Consider the following 15,115-nt stretch of genomic DNA (forward strand, 5'->3'; position numbering starts at 1 on the left):
CTGGAGAGTCCTTAAAGTCAAAGACTCTCACTTTATAAATTTGCATGGATTCACATGCACTGGATTTGAGCCATGAAAATACTTTTCTAGGTTCTTGCCTTGTCTTTCATTTCTTTAAGATGGTCTCTTACTGAAAATCAGTTCTTAATTTTAACAGTCATATCTAGTGATAATTTCTTTTGTGGTTACCATTTGTGTTATCAGAAGTATTTGTCTCCAAAACATGAGCCCCTCCTTTAGGGGTTCTTCCTAAAAGCTTTGCTTTATTGCTCATATTTTAAGCCTAGCATCCATGCTAAATTAATTTTCCCATGTAGCTTATAGGGATTAAGGTTCATTTCATTTTTCATATGTTTTTCTATCTGGCCCAGTAGTAATAGGTTCTTATAGCTCAAGTCCTCAGCTTTGAGGCGTTGTCTTGTACGAGTTCTTGGTATAGTTCTCACATCTCCCATGTTCTGTATTCTGATTTTTATTATTCCATTGTTAATGTCTGTTCCTCTGTCTCTGTCTCTGTCTCTGTCTCTGTCTCTCTCTCTCTCTCTCTCCCTCTCTCTCTCTCTCTCTCTCTCTCTCTCTCACACACACACACTTGCTCTCTCACTAGTTTTAGACCATGTAATTTAGTCTGGGATAGCTTATTTGACAAGGATGATGGAAGAGCTAGGTACTAGGTAGGGTAATAAATTAGGGGCAGTGAAGTCACAGCAGATCGTAGCTTCTTAACTCTGTCCCTAAGAAAGAACTGCAGCAGAGACTAGTCTGATTTCTTCAGGCTATGAGTTCTGGCCACTTTGAGTGACCAGCATTTTAAAGGGATAAACCTATGATCTAACAGTGTCTTTAAGGTGACTGAAGGGCTGTGTCCAGTGATCCATGAGAGTGCTGGCCAGGGGACTCAGACCCAAGTGTGAGTGTCATGGGAGTCAGGACCTCAGAGTCAGGACCAAGGCAGCTCCTGGACATCAGGCTGCTCTTTCTCTCTGAGAAGCTAGGGGAGCTCACAGACGGGACCTCCATCACACAGGGAGTGATGAATCTTGGGTGGTCCTTCCAAGTTATCTTGATCTGAAGGAGTGGAACCCTTATTACACCCTCACACTGGATGGTCACTGGGTCCAGACTATCCATGGGAAGGAGATAAGGCCTGTGATGAGGCTCTCTTTGGTTAAAGCAATGTCAGAGAGGAATGAGAGGTATCAATAGCCTTTATTCCAGCAGCTTTGACTCAGTCCAAAGGGAGAGGAGAATGCCTGGGCCTTGGAGCTCCAGTAGGACCCAATGGAGTCTATCTTCCTTACTTCCATCTCCATCACTCCATCTCTCCCCACCCCCTTGCACACATGAGTACGGCCTGCATGACACAGGGCTGTAAAGCCTTCGTCTTCTTATGAGGAAATACAGGAATGCACAGAAACCTATTCACACTGTTCTACCAGCTCCTGATTCCCCTCTACCATGCCTGTTGGTTACAGACCGAGAAGACATGGACTGAGGGGCATATTTTACATATTAAAGCAGACCTGGCCTCCAGGTTCTCCCAGCATCCCTCAGTCCCTACCTGGCATACCTGCCCTCAGCCTTGAACTTTCCAGCCCAGGGGCTGGGCTGCCCTTCCTCCAGAGGCTCTTCCCTATACAATCCAGACATTTTGGTCTCTTGCTCTCTTCTTCTCTTCTTTCTGCTAGCGCCCTTTCTCCATGACCCCCAACCCCACTTCCCCATGGCAGCTTCCCTGGCCTCGGTCCTTGGGGTCAGTGAACTCATCTGCCTGAGAGCAGCTTCCCAATAAACCTGCCTTAAATATAACCTGATCTGGCTTGAACTGGCTCATTGGCAGAGGCAGAGGACTAACCTATCAGATGGTGCTTCAAACTGAAAGATGGTGTGCAAGGAGAGGGAAATAGGATGGAAGGGAGAGAGACCCAAGAGCTATTTCCTGAACTGCAGTTGGGAATAAAATTTAAAATTTAATTGTATGTGTATGGGTGTTTGGTTTTGTATATGTCTGTGGCTCTGTAAGTACCCGGTAGTCAGATGATGGTGTTGGATTCCCTGGGACCATTGTTTCAGATAGTTGTAACCTTGTGCTGGTAATCAAACCTTTAACCCAAATTAAAAATAAATAAATATATGTAATAAAACTAGCACCTTTTTTTTTTCCCAACTCAACCCCCACCCAGCTCAGCCCTGTGTATTTCTTATGCCTCCTGGGAACAAACTAATGTAAAAGATCCTTCCAAGGAGCTAATCTGCACTACAAAGAGAAACTAGGGGGAGAGACTTGGGCTCCAGGGAAAGACTCAAATTGAAAGGGCTCGGGAGGCCCCATTAATAAAGACAACAACCCACTCCTTTCTGATCTGTCCCAGAACAAAGAGTAGAAATTGCTGAGTGTAGAAGGGGGAGGAGCTGGGAAAACAGGGACAGGGTGACCAGTCGGCCTAAAACCTATGAATGCCCTTCTCAGCGACTACAGACACAGGACTCACAACCAGGAGCCCCATTAAGATTCCCATCTCAACTTCTCCCTTGGCTCATCCCAGGGTTAAGTCTCCCACTGGGAACTGACCACAGCCCTGGACTCAGTGGGGAGTCTCCACGCTTTCCCCAGATCTGTCCCAAGAACAGGTAGGAAGCATGTGTTATGCCAGGAAGCATTCGTGAGTCCCAAAAGACCAACCAGGAGCCATTTCTGATGTAATCAAACTAGGGTCTCTTTATTACAAACTTGAGTTTGAGCTTACCTCGGACCCACAGGACAGATTGGTGAACCAGCCTTGAGCCCTCATTGGGACAGGGCTTTGTAGGAAAATGGCAGCAAGTGAGGGTGTGTGTGTGTGTGTGTGTGTGTGTGTGTGTGTGTGTGTGTGTCCATCCTGGCAAGCATCTAATTAAATGACTATTGTAAGCCAAGACAACAAGTGGGTGCTCTGAAGCAAGACTGTGAACAATCAGACTAATCTTTGATTAACTGTTGCTAAGAGGCTAAGGAAGTAACTCAGGGGTGTGGGTCAAGGACAAGCAGTGGGGTCCTTCCTGGTACTTAGCTGTAGCTTGTGTTCAGCTATAGGTCAAGTTCTCAGGCTTTTGTTTTTCCTGATAGAGGCCGGTCTCAAGACAGAATAGATTTGACCTCTCACATGGGCACTACAGTCACCAAGCTCATAGTGGGGCTGTTCCAGCAACTTTTTCTCTTAGCGAACGCATATAATCTGCAGTGGTCGGGTGATGGGAACAGTAAAATCATGAGCACTGGCTGGGCTCATTACACGCTAGGCACTAGGCTTTATCTTCTCATCCCTTGCTGCAAAGCTGAGTGATAGAATCTATTAGGAACCCCATTTCCCTTCACAACAGCTTCGCTGTGATATAATCCATGCAGTATATAACTGTCCCACCAAAGGGGATGATTTTGTGATTTTTTTTTTCTTTTTAGCATAATCTCAGGGTTGTACTGGCTTTCACTGCAGGCTTGGGATACTGTCACCAGCTCCCAAAGAACCCTCATCCCCCTCGCTGGCACGCCTAGCCTTCCCGCCACTGAGTCAGTCCCACACAGTTTCCAACCCACGTTCTGCCTCTATGGGTTTTTCCTATTCCTGGCATTCATGTAAGTAGAGCTGTACCTGAGATTCTTCTGTGAGGGGCTTCATTTATTTAGGGTTAAGTTGTCAGAATCCAATCATATTGTAGTATGTCTCTGTATCCTATTCCCTTTTGTGGTCAAATAATATTTCATCGTGTGGATATACCACAATTTGTTTATCCACTGAACAGTTGATAGGCATTGGGGTTGTTCCCATTTTTGATCACCATAAGCAATGTCATTTATAAGTTTATGTCAATGTACATTTTTGTTATCTGAAGGTATATACAAAGGAATGGAGTGGCTGAATCGTATAGTAACATCATACGTTTAATTCTTTTGAAGACGTATTTTTATTTTACATAAATAAGTATGCATACGTGCCTGTGCACCATGGGCATGCAACGCCAGTGGAGGACAGAAGAGGGAGTCATAACTAGAGTTGTGACAGTTGTGAACCACAGTGTGGATGCTGGAAATCAAACCTAGGTCCTCTGGAAGAGCAGCCAGCATTCTTAACTCCGAAACCATCCCTCCAGGTCCTGTTTATTTTTCTTGTTTGTTTGCTGAGACAAGGTCCTAGCTATATAGCCCAGGCTGGCCTCCAGTTCTCAATCCTCCTGCCTCAGCCTTCCCAGTTTGGGGATTACAGATCTGCAGCTTAACTTTTTGAGTTATGATTCAGACTATTAGCTAAAGTGATCGCATCCTTTTCTATTCCTGCTGGAGTGGGAGGCTGGGATTTCTCCACATCCTCCAAACACTTCAGTCTGTTTTAGAACAGTTGGGCTACTGGGAACACAGTGCTTTCTCTTTCTTTGTGGGTTTGATTTGCATTTCCCCTGTGACTTAAGAGGCTGAGCATCATTTTGTGTGCTTGCTAGCCATTTGCTCCTCTTTGAAAGTGTCTGTGAGATGGTGGGCTAGGATAGGCAGCCTGGTCCCTGGTTGAGCACAGGCTTGAAAACCCCTGTGACCCTGCAGGGGATAACCCTGTAAGGGATGGTAGGCAGTTTGCTACACTCCTCCGCCCCTGGCTCCTGTCACATAGCTACAGCCCCCCACCCCCCGCACCCCCCATAGAGAGGTCTGTGACCATCAGTCATGTAGGAGCAGCACCCCAAGCCCTCCCACATGCAAATAAGGTATCCTCAAGCTCTCAGACCAAGCCAATGGGACATACCTGTTGTTAGACCCTGACCCACCCCAAAACTGTATATAAGAATCCTATCCAGAAGGAATAAAGGTGTGTGAGAACTACTCTGTCATCTGAGAGCTTCTGTCATAAGAGCTGTAACACTGCTGCCTGGGAAGAGGTCTGCTTTCCCGGAACGCCACCAGAAGCTCCCCCTCACCTCCCTGCACTCCTCACTGGCTAGTTGGCCTCTCAGGCTCAGCCCCGCCCTACTCAGCGCAGGGCGATGGGTGCAGCATCTGGAACAACTGAGGCAGCAGTGGAGATGGAGGTGAAGGCAGCTGCAGCAGCAGAGGCAATGAAGGCGACTCCCCCTTTCTGCTCAAACTCTCGCCCTTTTGCCTGAACCCTCACACCTCAGACAGGCCAGAGATCTCCATGGGAAGCCTCCAGTCCACAGGCCCACAGTGTCTACTTAGAGTCTTTACCCATTTTAAAATCAAGTTGAGTTATATTCTTATATAGTCTAAAAAACAAATGAGTATCAGATGAGTGATTTAATTTTTCCTCGTGTTCAGTGGTTGTTCACGTTGAACAGTATCTTCTGTTTTGGCTTGGGGTTTTCTCTGCTTGATAGGTTTCATAGTCCTGATGGAGTGGTTTGGTTTAGTTAGTTTTGAGATTTTGAGACTTTGTAGACCAGGCTGGCCTAGAATTTGCAATCTTCCTGCCTCGGCCTGCTGAATGCTGGGATTACAAGGATGCATCCATCCTGAACTGTGCCCATCTTGAACAATATCCTTCGAAGCACAAAAGCTTTATTTTGATGTAATCCAAGATACCTATTTTTCTTTTTTGTTGTGTCTAATAACCCCACTACATGTGTGGGGAAAGAGTATTTGTAGAAACATGGTTGTTGCCGGTATCATGGTAACTGGCAAAGGCAAGGATCAACCCCAGTTCTGTATGCTCCAGAGTCTCCCGTGGGGACTCAGGGAATTTGGGGTGAGCAGGGACTGTTTCTTCTGTTTGTACCTGAGTGCCTCCTTGCTAGGAACCCAGGCCTTTGGATGTGTCTACCACTGCCCCTGCCCATGGGAGTCAGAGATGGCCACAGCCATCAGGCCCCAGAAATAAGACGATGCTACCCTGTGCAAGATCCAGCACCCTAGCCTCTGTGAAGCATATCCACTAAAGGGAGCCCTGTTCCCTGCAGGGTCTGTACAGGCTGGCCTGGGAAAGTGGAAGGGTAACTGAATCTCCCAGTCCACAGCCATCAATTCATCAGGGGCCAGGAGCTCACCCAATCACTTTGAGAGATGCTTACAAAGTCCTTCACGCTCCGGTTTAGACATTTCCATACATCACCTCATGTTTCTCAATAAATATTCATACCTTCAGCAAACATGCATCAGGTACCCACCTGAGGCAAAGCGCTGGGCTGAGAACGTAAGGAAGATAAAACATCCTACCGTTTAGATGACACCAAAGCCAGAAACTTGTGCATCACTCAGAGACCAGGAAATGAAGGCACCGGGGCTCAGTCGAGGTGGTAGTTTAACAGAGCCAGGATCTCCGGGGCCCATATGCAGGCTCTGCTACTACTCAATGCACAGCCCCTGCAGCGGAGGTCAAATCAAGGTTAACAGTACCTCATTTCCCCAGTTCGGGATGAGACTCTCTTTCAGAGGAATGTTAGCCAAAGCCAAGAGCAGGGTCTCAGGGCACCTGTACCTTCTGCTCCTTCCAGCAGGGCACTGCCAAGGTGCTGACTTGGCACTGTAACTTCCTGGGAGTAAGAGGAAGACTAAACCTATCTTTTAATTATTATTATTTTAACGAGTAATTTTCCGGGCAAATCTTTTTATTTGTGTAAAATCCCATCAAGCCCTGAGCACATTCTTCTTGTCTTTGAATTTTATCTCTCTTTTTAATTAAAAAAAATTTTTCACATAAGGAAACTCAAATTGGGTCACCATCAAAGACTTCTTTCTCTTCTCAAAAGCAGTTTTGTGTATATTAACCCTTGTGCTGCTGTGGCCTGGTGCGCTGCCTGAGATACTTGGCCTCTCCGGGCTGGTTTTCCTCTCTACAGTCAAAGTTCTGCATTCTCCCGAAAACTCCGTCCAGCTCCAACACGCCAGGACCCCGTTTCCAAGCCGGAGCCACGAGGACACTGGTCTGCCTCTGTGCCCAGGAACGGAATGGAAGACAAGCTGCACAACGACCTCAAACACAAACGGAGGACACCCTGCGCCTGCTCCTGAGGGTGACAGCCCATTTGTTGAGTGCCTGTTCACTCACACAGCTCATCTTTCATCTTCCATCACCTGCGTAAGGAGCCGCCACAGCAATTCTTTTTAAGTCAAACTTTTCCCTACTTAGAACACTCCAAGGCTTTTTTTTTTTTTAACTTAGAGTAAAAACTGGGAGCCCTGGTCCTGGTCCTGGTGATCTGCATCACTGCTGTCCTCTTTTGTCCCCTCAGGTTCAGGTCACTCCACTCCAGCCACACTAGGCTTCTCCCAGTTCTGTGAACAAAGAGCAGATGCCTGCACCCTTAGGGACAACACCTTAATCATCTGTTCCCCCCAAAACACTGGTGCTCTCAAAGGACATCAGACAAAACCTGGAAATAGTTGGTTGTCACACCTGACAAGGGTTGGGTAGACCAGGAATTGATATCCCAAAATTTGTAGATGACTTTCAGCAACAAAGAGGCATCTATTCTGGAACGCCAGTAATGGAATAAAGGCACCATCTTCAGTCCACCGAGACTCAGCTGAGCATCATACTCCAGATGGGTTACTACACTGTACAGTTTTTTCTTCATCCCTTCAGAGCTGAGGTCCTTAATCCCAACTGTTGTCAGCACTGTGCATGACCAAGTAACAGCAACTGAGTCCTCATGTCATTGCCTCCTACTCAAAGCTGCCTTGTTCAGAAACCTACCTCCGGTGAATGGTCAGTGAGGGGCTCAAAGTTTGGCCCCCTTGCCTTGGTCTGGAATGACTCCCGTGGGTCTTTCTAGCCCCAGGACTCTGTACCAGATGGACCAAAGCCACTGTCGCAATCGTGCCATGATTCACTCTCCTGACTCCCTGACTCCCAACTCCTCCTTCCCTCCCTCACATGAGTTTCCCTAGGTGCACACATTGTGAGCCTCCAGCGCTTGTCCTTTTGCTCTCTCTGCTCTTCTGTGAGCCTTCTGCCTTGACTCTGACCAGTCAAGGGTGAGCAGGGGCTGGGAGTACCCAGGTTGATAATATTGTCTCCTTGTCTTTGAGACATCATAGTCTTCTGGAAAAGGCAGTTCCTCCACCACCTACCAGATAAGAGTATTAACAGCAGCACAGACCAGACATCAGAGGAAGCCATGGACCACCTCACTGAGACACACTCCCTACGAGTGTCACCTGAAGGTCAACAAGAAGACCCTGTTATGGGTTGACCAGGAATGTCCTCCACAGGCTTGTGTGCTGGGGGCTTGGTCCCCAACCTGTGGCACTATCTTAATCAGTCTTTAAAAGTAGGTGGTACATTGATACAGGAAGTAGGTTGCTGGGGACAAGTCTCTGGGGACACTTTGTTCTGGCTGACTTCCTGTTTTCTCCTTCTCTACTTCCTGGCTGCCAGTGTGAGTTGCTGTGCTCTGTCAAGCCCACCTCACCTTAAGGGCATCTTCTGAATTATGACCAAATAATATCCTTTCCCCATATATTGTTTATGTAGCAATTTACCCACAGTGGTACAAAAGTAACTAACACAGGTCCTCATCCTGGGCTCAGGTCACAGATGATGCTGCCTCCAGAACATTCTAGACAGCATGGCCCATAGCAACCATGCCACAAGGGTCCCTTGGGGTATACATGGAAAGGGGACCTCTGAGTAGGTCCTTTTTGTGTGGAAAAAAATGATACAGACTTCTCAGCTCCTGGCTGAAGTCTCTCCAGCTGGCTTAGCCAGAGCCTCACCCTTGACTGGTCAGAGTCAAGGCAGAAGGCTCACAGAAGAGCAGAGAGAGCAAAAGGACAAGCGCTGGAGGCTCACAATGTGTGCACCTAGGGAAACTCATGTGAGGGAGGGAAGGAGGAGTTGGGAGTCAGGAGAGTGAATCATGGCACGATTGCGACAGTGGCTTTGGTCCATCTGGTACAGAGTCCTGGGGCTAGATGTTAGAGAAACCCAACATCCCCCAAGCCTCACCCTTCCTACCTTTCTTGAGGATTGTCTCGAACAATGGCCACCTATGATTTCCCTACAGCCTCTCATAGGCCCTTGGTCCCATGCCCAGAATTTAAGAAAGTGTCCAGACATATCCACCCTCTGCATGTAATTCCAGTTTTTGGACCCACCTCTCAGATACTCAGTAAATGTCACAAAAGGAAAGGAGGGCGACGATGAACGAAGAGAAGAAAGAAGAACAGGGAAAGCAGAGAGTAGGGGAGAGGAGGGAAGGGGAGAATCTAATACAGGGTACACCTTCTACAGACTTCAATCTCCATGACTTCCAGAGCATCACTTAGGGATTTCTGCAGTGCTCTGACCTTCTGAAGGTCACCGTCGACTCCATCTTAAAGTTTAGCCCGAAACTCTGAGACTCTGTGGAATTGGGCATTTGATGTGATGGTGCATACCTACAACCCCAACCCTCAGCAGGAGGAGGCAGGAACATGTTAAGTTCAAACCTAGGCAAGATAGTGAGACCCCAGGGGGAAAGGAAGAGAAAAAAAGGGGGCGAAAAAGAGGAGGGAGGGAGGGAGGAAAGGGAAGAAGAAGAGGGAAGTTTTCTGAAGTACATTGAGATGCAACAAGAGATTCTGGTCTCAAGCATCCTCACCCTGGTCAGGTTGAACCCTTGAATGTGAGGTTCTAAATCATTGGTTCTCAACCTGTGGGCCTCTTTACAGACACTGCTAGCTTCAGATATAGGCTACTGGGCCCCAAGGAGGCCCGGGTTCTGGGGAAGACACAACCTGGTACCTTCCGTCCCAGCACTGGTTTCCAAGACTGAAGAGCTGAGGCCTGGTGTCAACGCTGCCTCCTGCTATGCAGTGATTGATGTCCCTTACTTTCCTTCTCTAGCCTGTCCCCACCTGTAAAATATGAAGGTTGAAGGTGACAGTGCTTGAGGGGCCGGTGTGAAAGGAAGAGCTCCAGGCTCCAAGACACCCAAAGTTAAAAGCACCAGCAGGCAGGACCCCACATTCTCTGATTCTCTCATAGGCCTGAGAGGGTCCGCTCCCAAGCCTCCACTACCCAATGAGTGCACTGGTTCAGCTGGTGCCTGTCTCCTCCTCATCACCCCAGAGCCTGCTAACATCCTAGCGTCTATTGCTTCCCTCAGGTCTCAGTACCTCAAACATGTGTTCTTGGATTAGACCCCGTGCTTCTCAACAGCTGGAGAAGAGAGGAGATCACTTGGTAAGCACCCACTTCTGTCATATACAAGGGGGGCTTTTACAGGCTCCTACCAATTCACTCCCGCCTGGGAAAGCTAGGGCTCAGAGACATTATGTAATACATACAACATCATACAGCTCTTGCATGCCAAGGCCAGAGCCACAGCCTGGGAACCATACAGGTTACCTTTGCATCGCCTGGGAAGCTACTTGCAATGAGAGCCTTCTGCTCCCCAAGCCACAGAAGTGCATGTGTTCTGGAAGTAGAAGGTAGTGTGTTGCCCTGGGAAGCCAGGGTTTGCAGCTCATGTGAGAGGTGACAAGATATAAAGGAAAATGTCATGAGCAGGGTTTAGAGATGCTTGTCTCAGACAATATTGGCAACTGCGAGCCTCTGCTCCTGGAGTGCTTTTCCCAGTAGATGATCATAGATGTACTGAAGAGAGGAACAGCCCCCTCCTTTTTTTCATGTGTGTGTATAGGTTCTATGTTTGTATCCATGAGTGTCTATCTGTGTGGGCATGCCTGTGTGGGTACATGGTTGCATGTGTATGCATGTAGGAGCAGAGGCCCAGAATTGACATTAAATGTCTTTCTGGAAGGCTCTTCCACCCAATTTATTGAGGCATGCTCTCTCACTGAATCTGAAACTGACTGATTGCAGCTACTCTAGCCAGCTTACCCCTGGGATCCCTGTCTGAGCATCCTGAATGCTGAGATTACAGGTAGCCGCAGCTACTCAGCTTTTATGCAGGTTCTGGGACCTAAACACTCCCCAGCCTCCAGCATGAGCATCTTACAACACTGGGTTCCTGATGTAGAGGGGGTGGGTCACACCTGCCTCAGTGTCACAAGAACGAAGCCTAAGGATACATGTAAAAACATCCAGCGTGGGGTGGGCATGTGTGGGGAGCCTCTTGCTCACAGCCTGACTTTAGGGGCTCTTAGGCTCAGTCCCTGCCTCTCTGGGGTCTTAAACACTAAGATCTAGACATAAATAGGCTCACCTCAGCTAATTTCTCTCCCATAAAGACATCCTCAAGCTGGTGTGTTCTTCCTCCTTATGCAGCTGCATCGGGGAGTCACTCCAAGGCAGAGAGCACCGCAGCCATGTTATATTTGGCAGCCTCTGCCTTCATCTCCCTCAGCCTGGGCACTCGCTATCGTCACGCACTCCCTCCAGCTGACCATTGGCACAGGCACCGCAAGCCAGATGTTCAAGTTTTGTTAAGGGCAGCTTACAAAAAGCCTTTAAAGCGAAAATTCTTGGCTGTGTAAGGGTTGTCTCTCTTCTGTCTTCATACGAGAAGAGATTTTTTTTAATAGAAGAAAGGCAGGAGAGACTTAAGCACTCTATAAAGCTGGTGGACCACCAGGCCCTGACTGTCCTGCCATCTTCAAAGAAAGAGAAGGGGGATCTTGGGTGGGAGCCACTTTGCCCCAGCCCCTGCTTCATGCCCGCTGCTCCAGAAGTGACTGCGGGGAGGCGGGGGAGCTGAGCAGTTGACAATCATCTGACAAATGTCATGAGCAGGGTTTAGAGATGCTTGCTTCAGCCGGTATTGACAACTGCAATCCTCTGGTCTTGCCGTGCTTTTCCCAGTAGACTGCACCATGGAGGCACCGTGAGAAGAACAGTGCCCACACCCACCTCTGTAGACCAGGGCATCTGGAATGACCACCGGAGGCCAGATGGATGCCCCAAGAAAGGTGACATTGAAATGAGCACCTGTATAGACAAGGCCACCTGAAGGTTGTCACAGGCACCACACCCCAGTACTCCCAAGAGCCACTGTATTGAGATTGACTCCCATGAACCTGATGTCCTGATGTAGCAGGAAGCACAGGCTCTGCCTGACCCAAACCACAGACAGAAGGAGTTATCAACTCAAAGAGGATCAAGGCTTTTTAATAAGAGGTAAGCAGTTCCTAACAAGCTGTCCACCCACAGACATCAGCTTTGGGGTGGGCAGGGGAAGAGCAAAAATGGGAAGGAAATCAACTCTTAGAAGAACAGTGTAGTGAGACCATTTCATGTTTATTAGACTTTGCTCCTTAGAGCAGATGTCACACAAAGTAGCTGAAATTATAGAAAAACCATTTAAGTGGCTGGAAGAATCAGAAAATGAAAGCGAGCGCTGGAGAAGAGTAAGAGAAAGGAAACCCTGATCTCTGTATACCAAGTCCACCCAGCCCGTGCCCCGTCCTTCAGATGCCTGCACAGGGGAGCTTCAGTCAACCAGCTTAGACTACAAAACTGAACGGACTCTTCCACTGCTGCCTCCCAGAGGGGAAATGGCTTGAAGATTTAGTTCAGCAAATTAAAAATTTGCTGTAGTTCAGCAGGCAGAGAACTTGCCTGGGAAGTATAGAGGCCTGGGTTCCACCTAGGAAGCCAAGGAAAGAGAACTGTGAGTTCAAGGTTATCCTCAGCTACATAGCAAGTTCAAGTCCAGCTTGGGATACATAAGAACGTATCTTAAATAATACAAGTCAACATACATCAGAGGAATATAACAGAACCCAAAGTCCCTTCCGCATGGCATTCACAATACAGTCTACAATTGCTAGTTGTATGAAGTAATGGGAAGATGCAGCCTTAAAAAAGAGGTCACCAAGCCGGGCGTGGTGGCACACGCCTTTGATCCCATCACTTGGGAGGCAGAGGCAGGCGGATTTCTGAGTTGGAGGCCAGGCTGGTCTATAAAGTGAGTTCCAGGACAGCCAGAGCTATACAGGGAAACCTGGTCTTGAAAAACCAAAAAAAAAAAAAAAAAAGAAAGAAAGAAAGAAAGAAAGAAAGAAAGAAAGAAAGAAAGAAAGAAAGAAAGAAAGAAAGAAAAGAGGCCACCAAGGCCACCAGTGGTGAGGTGACATAGTAGCTTCAATGCTCACAAAACTGGGTGTGAAATAAGAAGCCATCTGGTGGGAAACGTCCTCTGAGCACAGGAAACCCCAGTCCTGCCCCAGCTCCACCACTGGCAGATGTGCTACCCGGGAAGTTTAGTGCCTTTATTTTTCAGAGTCTGGGTTTTCTCTTCTGCCATCCTGAGAGACTGACGCAGCTTGCCCTCTTATGGTTACTGTGAAGCTAAATGAAGTAACAACCTGAAAGTGTCTAAATAATGATTCCCCAAGTCCCCATCCAGATCTCAGGAGTCTTTGACCTCCTCTGTATTCCATTCCCCTTAGCTTTCTAAGATGTTTTTGGAGTAGGGCATGGTGGTGCACTCCTTTAATACAAGCACTTGAGGCAGAAGCAAGTGGATATCTGAGTTTGAGGCCAGCCTGGTCTACAGAGTGAGTTCCAGGACAGACAGGACTATACAGAGAAACCCAGTCTCATAAGAAATGTTTTTCATCCAATAACCTGAGGTCTGGGGAAAGTTTCAAACAACATTCTCCCTGAGCCCAGCCAGCTGTGTCCAGCAGTGAGTGTGTTTACATCCAGCCACAGTTTCAGCAGGACTCTAGGAGAGAAATAGAGGCCACACAGGCGACAAAACCACATTATCTCGTCTTCACACAGAGGAAAGTACCTGGCAGATACATCTATAGCAAAGGACAGATCTACAAAGGAAAGGAAAATGTAACAAATGTATTCATTTTCAGTTTTGCAGAGCATGGGAACCTTCTGGAATGAAGGCCAAAGACCCAGGGAAAACTGGGCATGCAGAAGTCTGATTAAGGACACAGGTATGATACCCTGGTTAGAGAGTGAAATGAATTTGTCAAGCATTGTTTTGATTTTTCTTGGCCTAGGGCTGGGCCCTTCTGGGATGGCAGAACTCTCAATGGCCATCCTTCTGGGTTGAAGGCAGGAGGGCACCAGTTATCTTCTTGCTCCTCTGAGCTCACCAGTTACCCCCACACAACGGACCAAGGCGCCACGTGAGGTGAGAGTATTATGGCTGGATGCCAACACCTACCTAGCTCAATACCTACTTGGCTCAATGGCTGGCTAACATAGTCTTGCTTCTTCCATGCCCTCACACTACAGGCTCCGCCCTCAGCTGGGAAATCAAGCTAAGATTGGCTGTAACTCCATCACCTCTGGCATCAGGCTCGAATACCCAGCATAGAGTGACAGGAGTTGACTCTCTTAAGAAAAGAAAAACTTGGGGACTGGGTGCACGTTTAATGCAGAGTCTCCTGACTCCCAGAGGAAGACACATAGAGGAGAACTCCATTGACCAGGTACAGTGGCACATGCCTATATAATCAGGGCCCTCGGGAGGCCACCAGCCCCAGAAAGCCATAGAAGAAAGAAAAACATTAACACCCCTTTAACACAGCGCAGCAGAAGACTCCAAAGACATAGTCATGCTTTTTGTTTCATTTCTACCAAGATTCTGTTTGTGATTCTATAAGGAAAGCTACAGGAGTGGAACGTTCGCCCCATTTTACAGATGAATAAACCAAGACCCTACAAGGGGACCTGACTTGTTCCACTGTCACTCTCTTCTGTGCTCATCTTTGGTCAGAGGAGCCAGGTGACTGGAGTCAGCCTTTGTTGATTAACATAAGAGTGAAGTCAGTCAGATTTCCTAATATGCCGGGCCCCTAAGCCTTTGCGACCTTTCTCTTGGATATGACCTCTGTGTTCCTCTTGGGGTTAGACTCCTGTGGAGGACCACCATCCACTGAGAAGGGGCAAGGCAAAACTTCTTGAGCAGATGAGGCTCTCTCTCTCTCTCTCTCTCTCTCTCTCTCTCTCACACACACACACACACACACACACACACACACACACACACACACACACGTACACATGAAGAAGGCCTCTGTCTACCTTCCAGCACTGTTCTGGAAGTCCAACCAGGCCTCTGGACCCTGGCCTTAGTGTCCTACAAGGCTAGAGCATATCCCCTTACCTCTGTCTGTACCTCAACCCTGTTGGTACCCAGCTAAAGCCCAGTCCCCAGGGGCCAAATTCAGATCTCTGAGATAACTCCTCCCTCCCTGAGGTCTGAAAGAGTTTTGCCCCTC

The sequence above is a fragment of the Mus musculus genome, chromosome 11 (genome assembly GCF_000001635.26).
Source record: "Mus musculus strain C57BL/6J chromosome 11, GRCm38.p6 C57BL/6J".
In the NCBI taxonomy this organism is placed as follows: domain Eukaryota; kingdom Metazoa; phylum Chordata; class Mammalia; order Rodentia; family Muridae; genus Mus; species Mus musculus.